Source organism: Cebus imitator, unplaced genomic scaffold, assembly GCF_001604975.1.
Source record: "Cebus imitator isolate Cc_AM_T3 unplaced genomic scaffold, Cebus_imitator-1.0 Scaffold74, whole genome shotgun sequence".
NCBI classification, from domain to species: Eukaryota; Metazoa; Chordata; class Mammalia; order Primates; family Cebidae; genus Cebus; species Cebus imitator.
Window position 1 is genome coordinate 3926342 of NW_016107389.1, and position 14449 is coordinate 3940790.

Genomic DNA, 14449 nt, shown 5'->3' on the forward strand with positions numbered 1-14449 from the left:
CAAGGCCAGGTAGAGTGGTGAGTTAAGCAGTGTGAACAACTGCCGCTGAGGGCCAGCACTGGGGCAGAGATTGCTCACGTCTGTCATCACCACAGCTGCCATTCAGGCTGCCCACCCAAATGCGTTGCACAAAAGGTAAGCGTGGGAAGGTACGCCTTTCTATCGTGTAGTACTTGTTTCTATGTTTTAAGTATAAATTGTATAAAAAATGTTATTGTTAGAAGCAAAAAGAAAAGAAGACTGTCTTCTAATTTCTCTTAGAATCACATAACTTGGGTGTTGGCAAGACCGCTGATACCATCTAACCTCATTTCACAAGCAAGGAAAACAAGGCCATCCAAGGAGACGGAAAGGCTTGCCCAGAATCCCACCACTATCTATGAGCAGCACAGCTGTGGCACTTGCTGGGCCCTAGGCGTGCAGAATGAGCATCTACGTCTGTCTTCCTATGATTCATGCTCAAGTCTCCCTTCACACCTACACTACCAATGAAAACACAGAATCAGCATTTAGAAAGCAAAGAAACACTGAGTGCTGGCTGCAATAAATATGCTGGCACTTAAATGTGGTTTATTCTCTACTGAACTGAATATAAACAGAGGCCTGACATTTTATAGCATCATTCCATTCCAAAACCTCACGTAAAACTGAACTTGATCCCTAGTAATAAAATACTAAACTAATTAAACTCTCAATTTGCCAAGAAAAACTATCCAATCGTAAGGTAAATTTCTAGAAATTCTGGTTAATAAGGCCATGTATATTTCCCAAGTTAAAGTTCTCATCTTCCCTCCATCACCAACCTATTATTTTTTTCTGTTTTAACCTCTCTGGCTCCCTTCACAACCTTGTCACTTGGTCATCACTGATTTCTCTCTTGGTTTGGGTGGTCACTTATTTACCACGTTCTGCTGTCTTCTCATCTGTGCCTCACCCATTCTCATTTCCATTTGCATTGTGTTAAACCTCCTTTTGTTTTTAAGGCAATAGAATGTGGTTTCTTGAAAAGACAATATTCCAGAGAATGCCAGCCAAGCACTTCTATTCCCCATTCCCTTTCTAGAAGACAGAGAGCTTTCTCATTATGTAGTGAGATATATCATGTGGCTATTTTCAAACCAAGTTTTTTTTGAAAAGTAAGTTTCAAAAACCTTTCCAGCCTGGGCAAGGTGGCTCATACCTGTAATCCCAGCACTTTGGGAGGCTGAGGTGGGCAGATCACTTGAGGCCAGGAGTTTGAGACCAACCTGGCCAACATGGTGAAACCCCATCTCTACTGAAAATAAAAAAATTAGCCAGAAGTAGTAGTGGATGCCTGTGGTTCCCAACTACTCGGGAGGCTGAGGCAGAAGAATTGCTTGAGCCCAGGAGGCGGAGATTGCAGTGAGTAGAGATTAAACCACTGCATTCCAGCCTGGGCAGCAGAGTGAGACTGTCTCAAAAAACAAAAACAAAACAACAACAACAAAACCTTTTCAATTTAGAGAGCAATCAGCACTATAACATGTCTTGAGTAATTTCCCTTTCATGTTTTCCCCTAAGAAAAGCACATCATTTTTGAATGTCTGTAGGAAAAATATGATGTGTCACCCAGTTCTGGGCCTCTTCCCATTTGTACCCTGAGTCCACATGTTCATGTGCTCCACAGTCAACACACATCCGCCCCCACTCTCCTCAGCCTAACAACATGAACAAATTTACCCAACAACAAGGCTGGTGGCAAATCCTTCCCAATGGGGGCCTGAGAACAGACATTTCCAGGAAACGACATCTCATCCCCTGGAAAAGAGTTGGAGCCCCATTTCCCCTTTCCACAAATGCAGTCCTTTTCTTACAAAGGAGGAAGAGGCCATGGGAGCTCGAGCCCCCATCCTGTGGTTTATACTTCTGTCTCCCCTTCCCTATCTTCTTGTCACCCAAGCCCCTTCAGGACAAAGGAGGGCACATGGGCTGGTTTAATCTGGAAGAGGCTTACTAATTCAGTAAAGGGATAGGTCAAAACTAAATTCATAAGTGTTCTTACTTCAAAACAGCTTCTGTTCTAGGGCTCCATATCTCATCTTCCCATCAGTCACTCAGACTAAAACCTCAGTGTCATCGTGGGTCCCACTCTCCCTCTTCCCCAGCTCCAAAATGCTCCTCTGCCTTCTCATTTCCAGCCCATCATCCCAACCCCCTTCAGGCTCATCCTCTAGCCGGAACTTCCTGCTCCTCTTACTTAGTTGTCCTCATGGTACATCTTCTTGAAGAACAGCCTGATCACCCTAACATTGCCATGTGTACCTAGAATTTAGTTTAAAAAGTACTTCTGTATCCTCACTCACCATGTCACCCTCTGATGAGGAGCATGCAATGCTTCCCTGCCGCTCAGGGCTCCGAGTCCATGAGTCAACACAGGACTTAAAGCAGTCCCCAGTCCTGCCCCCGCCGTGCTTCACTGTTTTGCCTCTGGGCCTCGGCTCACCCACTTTCTTCAGCCCCTCGGATCCTTTCCATCATCACCAGCTGCAAAACACTGCCAATCTCCCAAGGCTCCGCTCAGATGAACCCTTTCATGACACTGTAGCCAGTCACTGGCTCCCACTCCTGCATCTCTGTGATATTTGGACACTTACAGCATTTCCTACATTTTGCTCCAAGAGGTAGCCATGTTTTGCTCCAAGAGGTAACCATCACTATACACAGTTCATCAGCCCTACTACACCACACTCTTAGATGACAGGGAGATTTCTTCATTCATTCAGCATGAATGAATCCACCTCCATTTACCCAGTACCTACTGAATAGCAGACATTGACTTAGATGCTGGGGACATGGGAAATGAACCATATGGCGTTGCTTGTCTTACAAAACTGACCTCAATGGGAAAAAGAGGTGGCAGTCCAGTAAGCACATACGTAAATAAAGGACAGACTGTGAAAGGTGCTAGGGCAAAAATAAACAGGGGATTCTGATGGAGCCCACTCTAGCAGAAGTGGCATTGGAGGTATATGCTGAAAGCCACAGGAATAATGGTCTGGGCGGTAGAAAGAGCAAGTGCTACAGCCTGAGATAGGACAAGCCTGGCACGCTTCAGGGAAGGAGAGGCGAGGGGCTGCTCGGCTACAGTGACAGAAGCAAGGGGAGGAAAGGTGTGAGAAGCAGTTGGGAGTTTGCCAAAGGCCAGAATATGTAGACCATATAGGACATGGTAAGGAGTTTATGTTATATGGCGGGAATGTAAAATAGAACAAATGTCTGGAAGGCAAAGTGACAATAAAGATAAAAAACTTTAAAACTCCACAGGGCCTTTGAACCACTTACAGGAATACATCCAATGAAATAGAGACAAGTGTGGATAGCTGTGGTGCAAGGAAGCTGTGCAGGTTATAGCAATGACCCCATATGAAAACTTTTAGAGCCCTACTATCCACATGCAGACTGATTAAGTAAATTACGGCACATCCATATAACAGCATGTAATGCAATCTTTTATTATTATTATTTTTTATTTTAGAGACAGGCTTTCACTGTGTTGGCCAGGTTGGTCTTGAACTGCTGGCCTCAAGCAATCCTCCTGCCTCAGCCTCCCAAAGGGCTAGGATTACAGATGTGAGCCACTGCGCTGGTCAGTAATGCAATCTTTAAAACTGATCTTGCAGAGTATTAATAACATGAGAACTCTTCACAAAGGCTACAAAACAATATATAAAAGCAAAGAAATTATATTAAGCCATATATAATTTTTTTTTTTTTTTTTGAGACAGAGTTTCGCTCTTGTTACCCAGGCTGGAGTGCAATGGCGTGATCTCGGCTCACCGCACCCTCCACCTCCCGGGTTCAGGCAATTCTCCTGCCCCAGCCTCCTGAGTCGCTGGGATTACAGGCACGCGCCACCATGCCCAGCTAATTTTTTGTATTTTTAGTAGAGACGGGGTTTCACCATGTTGACCAGGATGGTCTCGATCTCTTGACCTCGTGATCCACCCTCCTCGGCCTCCCGAAGTGCTGGGATTACAGGCTTGAGCCACCGTGCCCGGCCAGCCATATATAATTTTTAAAGAGAAAACTATAAGCATACAGAAAAGAGCCTGAAATGATGATATTCATAACATATTTTTTTCTGGTTAATAACAATAAGGAGTACCTCTTTTTTTATTGATCAAATTGTAGTTGATAAATACACCACACAAACATGTAATACTGTTGTGATAAGGAAAAAAAGTTTCAAAAAGCCTGTGAGTTACAAAGCATAGCAGAGAGGATATCCTACGAAATTGTATAAACAAATAGAGGCTGCTAATCAGGAGACAGCTAGGGCAACCTTCTGTCTTTTCAGGGAATCTTCAAAGAGAAACTGAAAAACAAACCGTAAAAATGCCCTAGAGCTTGGGGCAGGAAGTGTGTCATTCCCTTCTTGCTTATCCCTGTGACTCAGCAGTGACTCCAGGCCCCTCTGATCCATGCATGAAGAAGTTAGAGATAGGAGTTCTGAGAGGATGGAGACTTAGAAACCTCACCCAGGAGCTCCCAGTCCCGAGGGGGAAGTTGAGAATATTGAACTTGGAACTTCTTTTTTTTTTTTTAGACATGCGGTCTTGCTCTGTGGCCCAGGCTGGAATGCAGTGGTGCAATCTCGGCTCACTGCAGCCTTTGCCTCTGGGGTTCCAGCTATTCTCTCTCCTCAGCCTCTAGAGTAGCTGGGATTACAGGCCCCAGGCCACACACCTGGCTAATTTTTGTATTTTTAGTAAGACAGGGTTTCGTCATTAAACCTTGAACTTCTAAGGAAAAAAACATTCTCTATTCTTTTTTAGGTTCATTACAACAGCAACCAACAGTCTTACCTATATTGTTACAAATTAAACATGATTAAGATTTTGTCTATTTCTTTTAAATAGGATTTACTGCACAAGACCCAAATCCACTGCTGTTCCAAGCCTTCTTCCCAAACAGGTTTGAAAGTTTAATCAACAGTATAGACAAGTCTCAACAAGTATCAGGTATTTTGATCCTGGCTTACACAAGCTCAAGTTGAAGGAGTTTTACCGCAGAAGCCCATTCAAACAATTTACGCCCCTGTTCCCCACTGGGAAGCAAAAGTGATTTGGTTCCTATGTCCCCATCTGGCAGCCTTCTAAGCTCAGCACTCAACCGCCAAAGAGCACAGACTGAAACTGATTTCCTAACAGAATCCCACATACTTCTTTTAGTTCCGTTTTTAATAAGCCTCTGGAAACTACAGAGTAGAGGGAAACATATACACAGCACTATAAAACAAAACAGCAACTTCTGACTCTGCAAGCCTCTACCTTTTTTTTTTTTTTTTTTTTTTTTTTTTTTTTTTTTTTTTTTTTTTTTTTTTTAATTTTTTATTTTGAGATGGAGTTCTGCTCTTGTTGCCCAGGCTGGAGAGCCACGGTGCGATCTCGGCTCACTGCAACCCCCACCTCCCAACTGCAAGCGATCCTCCTGCCTCAGCCTCACGAGTAGGTGGGATTACAGGCATGCACCACCACCCCTGGCTAATTTGTATTTTTAGTAGAGACGGAGTTTCTCCATGTTGGTTACGCTGGTCTGGAACTCCCGACCTCAGGTGATCCGCCTGCCTCAGCCTCCCAGGTTGCTGGGATTACAGGCAAGAACCACTGTGCCTGGTCAAGCCTTTACATTTTTTAAGTATATTAAATTAAAATTTGAGGGCACACAATTACAATCCAGGACCACTGCCTTCCTATATCAATTCAACAAATCTTTATTGAGGCCTTACTGTGCCCTATGTTATACACTATTGTAAATGACAAACAAGTGCCCACAGGAGTTACGTGTATGTATGCAGGGTGGGGTGGGGTGTGCTTGAGGGAGGCAGATACTTCCAAGAAACTCCAAGAAATGCAGCCAGTTTGGGAACAGGTTATTAAGGATCTTATAAGCCCTGTTAAAAAGTTTAGGTTTTATCAGAACTCTAATGAGGCATTAGCAGAGGCTGATGCAATCAGATGGACATTTTATAAAGGCAAATAGCAGCACAGGACATTAGACTGGAGAAAGTGTAGGTGGTGCAACTGCCCTTAAAGTAACCTAGGAAAGAGATGGCAGCAGTGGCTTGGTCTTAGCTGGTGGCAGTGCACAGTGACAGGCAGTATATAGAGTCTACAGCTATTCACCTGGAGAACTGACAATACTGGCAATTGATTAGGCATAGGGGAAAGGGCAAAAGAAGCCTTCCAGGTTTCGAGATAGTTACCTGGGTCATTGACTAAGGGGAAAAATGAAAGAGAAGGCAAGTTCAGCTTTCTTCACATACAATTTGAGTTGCCTGTGAGACACCAAAGAACATTTTCTAGCTAGACACCCAGGTCTAGAACTTAGACAAGAGCTTAGGCCTGGAATATAAGTTTGGGAGCCACTGGCATGTAGAGAATCTGAAACCCTAGGAATGGGTGGGGTCACCAGGGAGAGAGTGGAGTAAGAAGGGCAGAGAATCCAGGTAGATCCTAAGAAATACCAACGTTTTGATATTGGACAAAGAAGGGGAAGGTGCCTGCAAAGAAGACCAAGAAGGGGCAAAGAGAAAAGGGGAAGGAAATCAGGAAAGTGGATTATCAAGTACCAGTCTGTCTACAGAAACAGGACCAGCATGGACTTGCTTTGGAGTAGTCAGGAAGAGAAGAACTGAAAGGTACCCACCTAGAGCTAAAATGCCAGACGCTGCTTGACCTCTCCATGCCGCTGTATTTCTGGAGTTATCGGTAAATAGTCAGGAGGCCAAATGGGAAGCAGCAAGAACAGAGTAGGCTCTGAGATAAACTTAGCAGGACATCCTGGCCATAGCCAGCACTGTCTGCTCAGAGGCTGGAAAAGGGGCCAAGGGCCACAGAAGTGACAAAACGCCAAGGTCTTGGGACCATTCCTCAAGGAGTAGCACTTTATCATTCAGCCACAAGTATGTACTGTCACTTAATGCGTGTGAGCACTGCCGATGGTGCTGGAGATAGAGCAGTGACAAAAGTTCTCACAAAATAGCCAGAAAAACAGGATTTTGAGTAGAGATCAATGTTGTGGAGGGAAAAAATAAACCAGAAGAGAGTGGGTGGGAGAGAGGAGTATTTTGGGTAGGCCTTCTCCTGGGGTAACAGCTGAGCAGAAACCTGAGAAAAATTAGGGTGAGAGCCAAGAAACAATCTATGGGGACAGGGCTTCCAGGCAGAGGGAGGGGTACATGCAAAGGCTCTGAGGCAGGAGGAACAAACTTGGGAAGTTTGAGGAACAGCATGGTGGTCAGTTCGGTCTGACTGGGGCAGGGAAGGAGGGAGTGGGAGGAAATGAGGTTGCAGAATTCGGCAGAGGCCACATGAAGGGGAGCCTGTAGCTCCTGATAAGGAGCGGGGAGTTTGTCCGTTGGAATGAAAAGCCATGGGGGGTTGGAGCAAGGGAATGACTGTGATCAGTGATAAGACCACTCTGACTGTACAAGGACTGTCTGAGAGTGACAGTGAAAGAGCACAGGAGAGGTAGGAGGCTCCTGAGGCTACCCAGAAGAGAAGTGATGGTGGGAGAGGCAGCAGTGAGATTTAGGATGTGCGTGTGTGTTAGGGCAAGTGGAAAGGACTTGCTGCCAGGTGAGCTGTGTGCTAAGGGAACAGGTTCCTCTGGGCTTGTGGCCTGAGAGCTGTGTGCACAAAGGGCAAACCCAGGAAGGAGCCAGGGTGGAGGAAGGGGCATGCAATCAAGATGCCTATTTCCAGTGGAAATGTAAACACACAACAGAATAAACACAGCTGGAGTTTGGGGAAAATGTGTTAAATACATTAATTTGAAAGTTATTAGTATTTGATATTTCTCCCCCGGGACTAGAAATCATCCAGATTCTCAATCCTGGCTGTACACTGGTATACACAATTACAAAAATTAACCAAAAACACCAGTTCAAACCAAAACAAAAAACTGATGCTCACAAGTCTTCTCCAAAGGTGCTGAATTAACTAGATTTAGATAAAGTCTATCTTTTTTAGTTTAGTTTTCTCTTTTTCTTAAAGCAGCCAAACCCCAGCTAAGAACCTAGAGACAGCATAGTATGGAGAAGAAAGTCAAGGACTGATCCCTGGGGTAATCCCATCTGTAGAGGTCTTTGGAGAGGGCAGTTATTGATGTAGGAGAAAAAAAGGGGGATGTGATGCCCTGGAAGTCAAGTCAAGATGGTGTTTCAAGGCGTAGTGAGGGGGCAGGGGTGGTTACAAGGGCATACTCCAAAAAGAAAAAGAAGGGGGCTGGGATGGATGATGCCATCTACTACTGAGAGGCTGAAAAAGATGAGGACTAGAACAGGCCATGGGATTTGTTAAAATGGAGGTCTCTGGTGACCTTAACGGAGTGGTGGAGTGAGGAGGGGCGGCAGAAAGGGGAAATTGCACACCCCAAGAGACAAGCCTTTGGGGAGTTCTGCCAGAATGGGCAGGAGAGAAGTGCCATAGAGCTGGAAGGCTACATTGGATAGATAAATTTCTTTAACTTGTTTTTTAAGAAGGGTGATAAAAAGGCATGTTCTGATGGTGATAACGATGCTTCCATACACAGAAAGACATTGATGTGTAAGAGAAAGAGTATAATTGCAGGAGAGTTTGAAGAAGTTGGAGAGAAAAAGCTATTAGGGACCCTGAACCGATGAATCTAATATTCGCCTTCAAATGCCAGATGCATCTTCATTTTTCACTTTCCATGGGATCCTAAAAATTACAGAGTGGCTAGATTGAAATCAATCTTACAAATCATCGAGTCCAATGCCTATTCCCAGTCCACTACTTTAATCACGTGTCCCCTCTCAGTAGTCATCCTGACAACCTCCACTGGAAGACAGTTTCTACACTCCATCCACCCCACCACCAATCCATGGTTCTTGATCTCTTCGAATACTCCTTGAACTGAACAGAATCTATTTTTCTGTACTTCAATCCACCGGTTCTGGTGCTATGCCTTTGGGATACACAGAACATGCCTAATCCCTCTTTCACATTTTTCAAACAATTGAAGACTAGTAACTCCTGTCCCACCTTGTTAATTATGTACTCCCTAAACCAAACCAGTTCTTTTCACAAGTAAGGACAAACAGATCCTATTCTAAAAAAATATCTAGACAGGGGCTACAAATCCACCATGGTGTGTTTTTTGTTTTTTTGTTGTTTTTTTTTGAGACAGTCTTGCTCTGTCGCCAGGCTGGAGTGCAGTGGTGCGATCCTGGCTCACTGCAACTTCCGTTTTCCGGTTTCAAGCAATTCTCCTGCCTCATCCTCCCGAGTAGCTGGGACTACAGGCATGCACCACCACGCCTGGCTAATTTTTTGTACTTTGAGTAGACACTGGGTTTCACCATGTTGGCCAGGATGGTCTCGATCTCTCGACCTTGTGATCCACCCTCCTCGGCCTCCCAAAGTGTTGGGATTACAGGCATGAGCCACCGCAGCTGGCCGGCGTTCTTTAACATGAAGGTATTGTCAAGCATAATGGAACAAGAGGTATACCACTATACACACAAATAACCCAAAATGACCCTGTTACCAAGAAACCAGAGTGGTTCCAGCCTAGTTCTGTTTCAAGGTTTGGGCTTCATCCACTCAATCCTTAAGCACTCATTTAATTATCTCTTTCCATCTTGTTCCCCAATTCTAGCAGAGAACTCTTCCACAACATGTGTGTACACACACATCCACCACACACTCAACATACGCACACTCACTCAATTCTCAGATAGGAGAAAATTTAACCATCACCAGCTGCCTTTTGTAATGGATCTCATTAACTCAAGTTTTTAGGAAAGGGTCTCTACAGCATTAACTGATTATTTTCTCAAAACCTCATGTTGAAATACAAACTTCAAAGCCAGAAGAAAAACCTAAATGTTTACATATCCAAAAGAATTATTTTATTTTATTTTACCTTATTTTGGAGACAGGGTCTCGCTTCATTGCCCAGGCTGAAGTGTAGTAGCGGCATCAGAGCTCACTGCAGCCTTGAATTCCTCAACTCAAGCGACTCTTCCACCCTCACCTCCCAAAGTGCTGGGATTATAGGTGTGAGCCACCACACCTGGCCAGGAATACTTTTAATGCAATAAGTTAAAAGCATAGCTACAAAAGCCAGGATCAGACTAAAATTAAAATATCCCTTAAATTAGGGAGTCATTGCTAACATTCAATGAAGAAACAGGTATGTTGTTCCAAAACTGAAGGAGTATTCATGCCAAATATGATATGAGCTGTTGTTATTCTAGTCTTTTTTTTTTTTTTTTTTTTTTTTTTTTGAGACAGAGTCTTGCCCTGTCGCCCAGGCTGGACTGGCGTGCAGTGGCACAATCTTGGCTTACTACAACCTCCGCCTCCAGGGTTCATACGATTCTTCTGCCTCAGCATGCCACCACGTCCTGCTAATGTTTGTATTTTTAGTAGAGACAGGGTTTCACCATATTGGCCAGGCTGGTCTCGAACTCCAGACCTCATGATCTGCCAGCCTCAGCCTCCCAATGTGCTGGGATTACAGGCGTGAGCCACCAAACTCAGTCTATTCTAGTCCTATTTTAAAACATTCCAACCACAGAAAGTGAAAGGGACCCAAACATGTAAGAGTATTGGCTTAGTGTCTCAAATAACCCTATCACCCCAGGTCATATGTACATCAATTTAGTTCTAGGCTAGGCACAGTGGCTCACATCTGTAATCTCAGCATTTTGGGAGGCAGAGGCAGGAGGATCAGTTGAGCCCAGGATTTCAATCTATATAGCAGGCTAAAACAATTTTTAAAGCCATTATAGCAATTAATGCAAAATGTACATAGTAGGTTCCAAAATGTTTACTGAATTAATAAACTCCACTAAGCTGGAATCAAGTGTTCCTGAGATGGTGAGGAGGAAGGGGACGAGGAGCAGGAAGAGGGACAGAAGAGGGGAGAGGGCAGGAGGTTCGGGAAGAGAAGAAAAAACTGAAAAACTGTAACAGGTATCACCCCAGATTCATATGTATATCAATTCAGTTGCAGGCTAGGCATAGTGGCTCACGTCTGTAATCTCAGCATTTTGGGAGGCCAAGACAGGATGATCACTTGCGCCTAGACATTCAAGACCAGCCTCAGCAACATAGGGAGACCCCATCTCTACAAAAAAATAAAAATAAAAAAATTAGCCAAGCATGATGGCACATGCATATAGTCCCAGCTACACAGGAAGCTGAGGTAGGAGGACTGCTGGAGCCCAGGAGGTCAAGGCTGCAGTGAGCTATGATCACTTCACTGCACTCCAGACTCCAGCCCAGCTAACAGAGGGAGACCCTGTCTCAAAAAAAANAAAAAATCAGTTCTAGAACAAAAGGCTGATATAGAGGATTAAAGGTCACACTTGAAATCTCCTTTTAAAGGGACAAACTGAAAAAAAAAAAAAAAGATGAATTCAGAGCACTTCAAGAGCTATGACTATCTACTTTCATCAGTTTTGGGGAAGAAAACAGTTTGACTATTATTAATGTTTGACTATAATTAATTAATATAATTAATCGAAGTGATGAATCAACTAAATTTACCACCTTGATTAAACACTAAACTGGACAACTGTATACAACAAAAAACACAACTTATTTATGACAAAGTTCTTTTATTTGTCCCAAACTCTAGAAAAGTAGGTGTGTCCAAAGGAGATAAAGATCATGATATTAATTATATAAGGTAGGGCCGGGAGTGATGGCTCAGCACTTAGGGAGGCCAAGGTGGGCGAATTAGTTGAGGTCAGGAGTTCAAGACCAGCCTGGCCAACATGGTGAAACCCTGTCTCTACAAAAATACAAAAATTAGCCAGGCATGGTGGCCTGTGCCTGTAATCCCAGCTACCTGGGAGGCTGAGGCAGGAAAATCATTTGAACCCAGGAGGCAGAGTTTACAGGGAGCCAAGGTGGCACCACTGCACTCCAGCCTGGGCGACAGAGTGAGACTCCATCTCAAAAAATAACAATAATAATTATTATTATGGAAGGTAAATATTTCATGATAAATATAGGTCAACATAACCCACTATAAAACCATTCCTGAATATCTCAAAATTAAAGAAAACGGATTTTAACAGAATTTAAAAATGCCTGTCTTAGCCTCCTCTTATCCAACCAAAAGGAATAAGAAAAAGAAGCCTCTACAGCATATAGAATCAGACTTCTTATATAATTTCTTATATAATCACTTTCAAATGGTTTGTTCTGTAATTTTAGAAAACTTTGTATCAGGCCAAACAATATAAAAGTTTATTTAAAAATTATTTATCTTGGCTAATGGGTTTAACGTTCTTAACTTCGGTCTTCTTCCAAGCCATTCAAGTACAATAAACTTATGGAACTACAGGAAGAAGTAGTCCTACCCAAGAAATCGAAACCAGGAGGTGCACTAGCCACAAGGGCAGGCCTCCGTGATGGCAGATGCAAAAGAGACCCAAAGAGCAGAGGCCCACTTCCTTTTTATTATCTTGTCAGGTGGCTAAAAATGTAAACTTCTACATGCTATGATTTCCTCACAACAGGCATATACATTGCTCTGGCATTTCTTAAGCCTGATTTTTCTAGAGTATTGTTTCTCAGCCTTGGTTCTACTTATATTTTGGCCCATGTAATTGCTACATGGAGCTGTTGGGTGTATTGTGGGATGCTTTGAAGCATCTCTGTCTTCTACCCACTAGATGCCAGCAGCAAACCCCTCTCACTAAAATTGAATTAATAAAACCCCTCCCAGTTTGCTAAAATTGTCTTTGGATATTGCCAAATGTCTCCTGCAGGCAGGGCAAAACTGCCCCCAGTTGACAGCCATGTTCTAGAGCACTGGTTCTTAAATTGGCTACATGTTGGAAGCATCTGAGGAGGTTTTAAAAATACTGACACCTGAGTCTCACCCTCAGTGATTTTTGACTTCATTAGCCTGGAGTAGGCCTTAGGCACCTGGATTTTTGAAAGAGATTCTAATGTGCAGCCAAGTGTGAGAATCTCTACCCTAGAGTTTATCAATGACATCAAGTAAGTCATTTAATCAATTTAACTCAACTCAAAAATGCATTATATCCCTCCAAAGTAGGGTCTTCTTCATCGTGGTACTACAATCAACATGATTAGAGGACGCATAAAGAAGTGGAGAAGGGTAGGTATTGTGGCTCACACCTATAATCCCAGCACTTTGGGAGGTTGAGGTGGGAAGATCACTTGAACCCAGGGGTTGGAGACCAGCCTGGGCAACGTGGTGAAACTGTTTCTTACAAAAAATATGAAACCTAGCTGGGTGTGATGACACACACCTGTGGTTCCAGCTACTCAGGGGACTGAGGTGGGAGGATCACTTGAGCCCAGGAGTTAAGAGGCTGCAAGTGAGCTATTGTCTCACCACTGCACTTCAGCATGGGTGACGCAGGAAGACCCTGTCTAAAAAAAAAAAAAAAAAAGTGGAGGAAATAGAAAAAGGTCAACTGTAGCTCTAATCTGCAAAGTTCTTTCCTCTTTTAGGTGAACAGAAACTAGTCCATAAAGATTTATTTCAACTTTAACATTGCCTCACAGGTAGGAAGACAGAATTATTTCCTTACAGGGTGAAATGCCGGCTCTACAATGAGGGAACTTTGGAGCTGCCATCTCTTTAATAGGCACCATTAAACCAGCCTCAGAGGAATGCCAAGTTCATTAAAAATAATACATCTGTGGGTGTGAAGACACCCAGAAGACCCACACAGGAACTGCAATCAAGACTTCTCTGTGTGTAGATGGTAGAGGTGGGATTCATCTTCAGGTTGATGACACTACCAGGGAACTGTCAGAAGCTGACAGCAAAGCTTGATTCCTGTAAAAAAGCTCCATGGGCATGAACAGCCCACATGCTTCCCTCCTGCCCATTACACCTCAGTGTCTTCTGCCAGCTTCCTCAGTGTGTTCAACAACACTGGGCCTGAATCAAATTTTTGCAGACAGTCCGACAGCACTGCCCTTGAAGGCACTGTTCCCCTAAGAGCTAGTCTCTGGCTATGGTTTTCTCATCAACTGTGTGCCAGCTTAATGGTTATGCCAACACACACTGTCTGTGTTTTTTTAAGTAAGAAAAAGGTAAGGAGACACACACATGCATACATATGTGATAAGGATTCTTCTTCCATTTCAGGAACAGGAATTATCAGTAACTTATGGCCAGGCAAGGTGGCTCATGCCTGTAATCCCAGCACTTTGCGAGGCCAAGGTGGGTGGATCATTTGAGGTCAGGAGTTTAAGACCAGCCTGGCCAACATGGTGAAACCCCATCTCTACTAAAAATACAAAAATTAGCTGGGCATGGGGGCAGGTGCCTGTGATCCAAGGTGCTTGGGAGGCTGAAGGAGCAGAACTGCTTGAACCTGGGAGGCGGAGGCTACAATAAACTGAAATCATGCCACTGCTCTCCAGCCTAGGTGACAGAGCAAGACTGTCTCCAAAAAAAA

The 14449-nt window shown here is 43.8% G+C and overlaps 1 protein-coding gene across 2 annotated transcripts in view; it reads right to left on the reverse strand.

Moving 5' to 3' along the window:
• TNFAIP8 (TNF alpha induced protein 8) overlaps positions 1-14449 on the reverse strand; it is a 119085-nt gene that overhangs the window by 64639 nt on the left and 39997 nt on the right. The window lies entirely within an intron of this gene.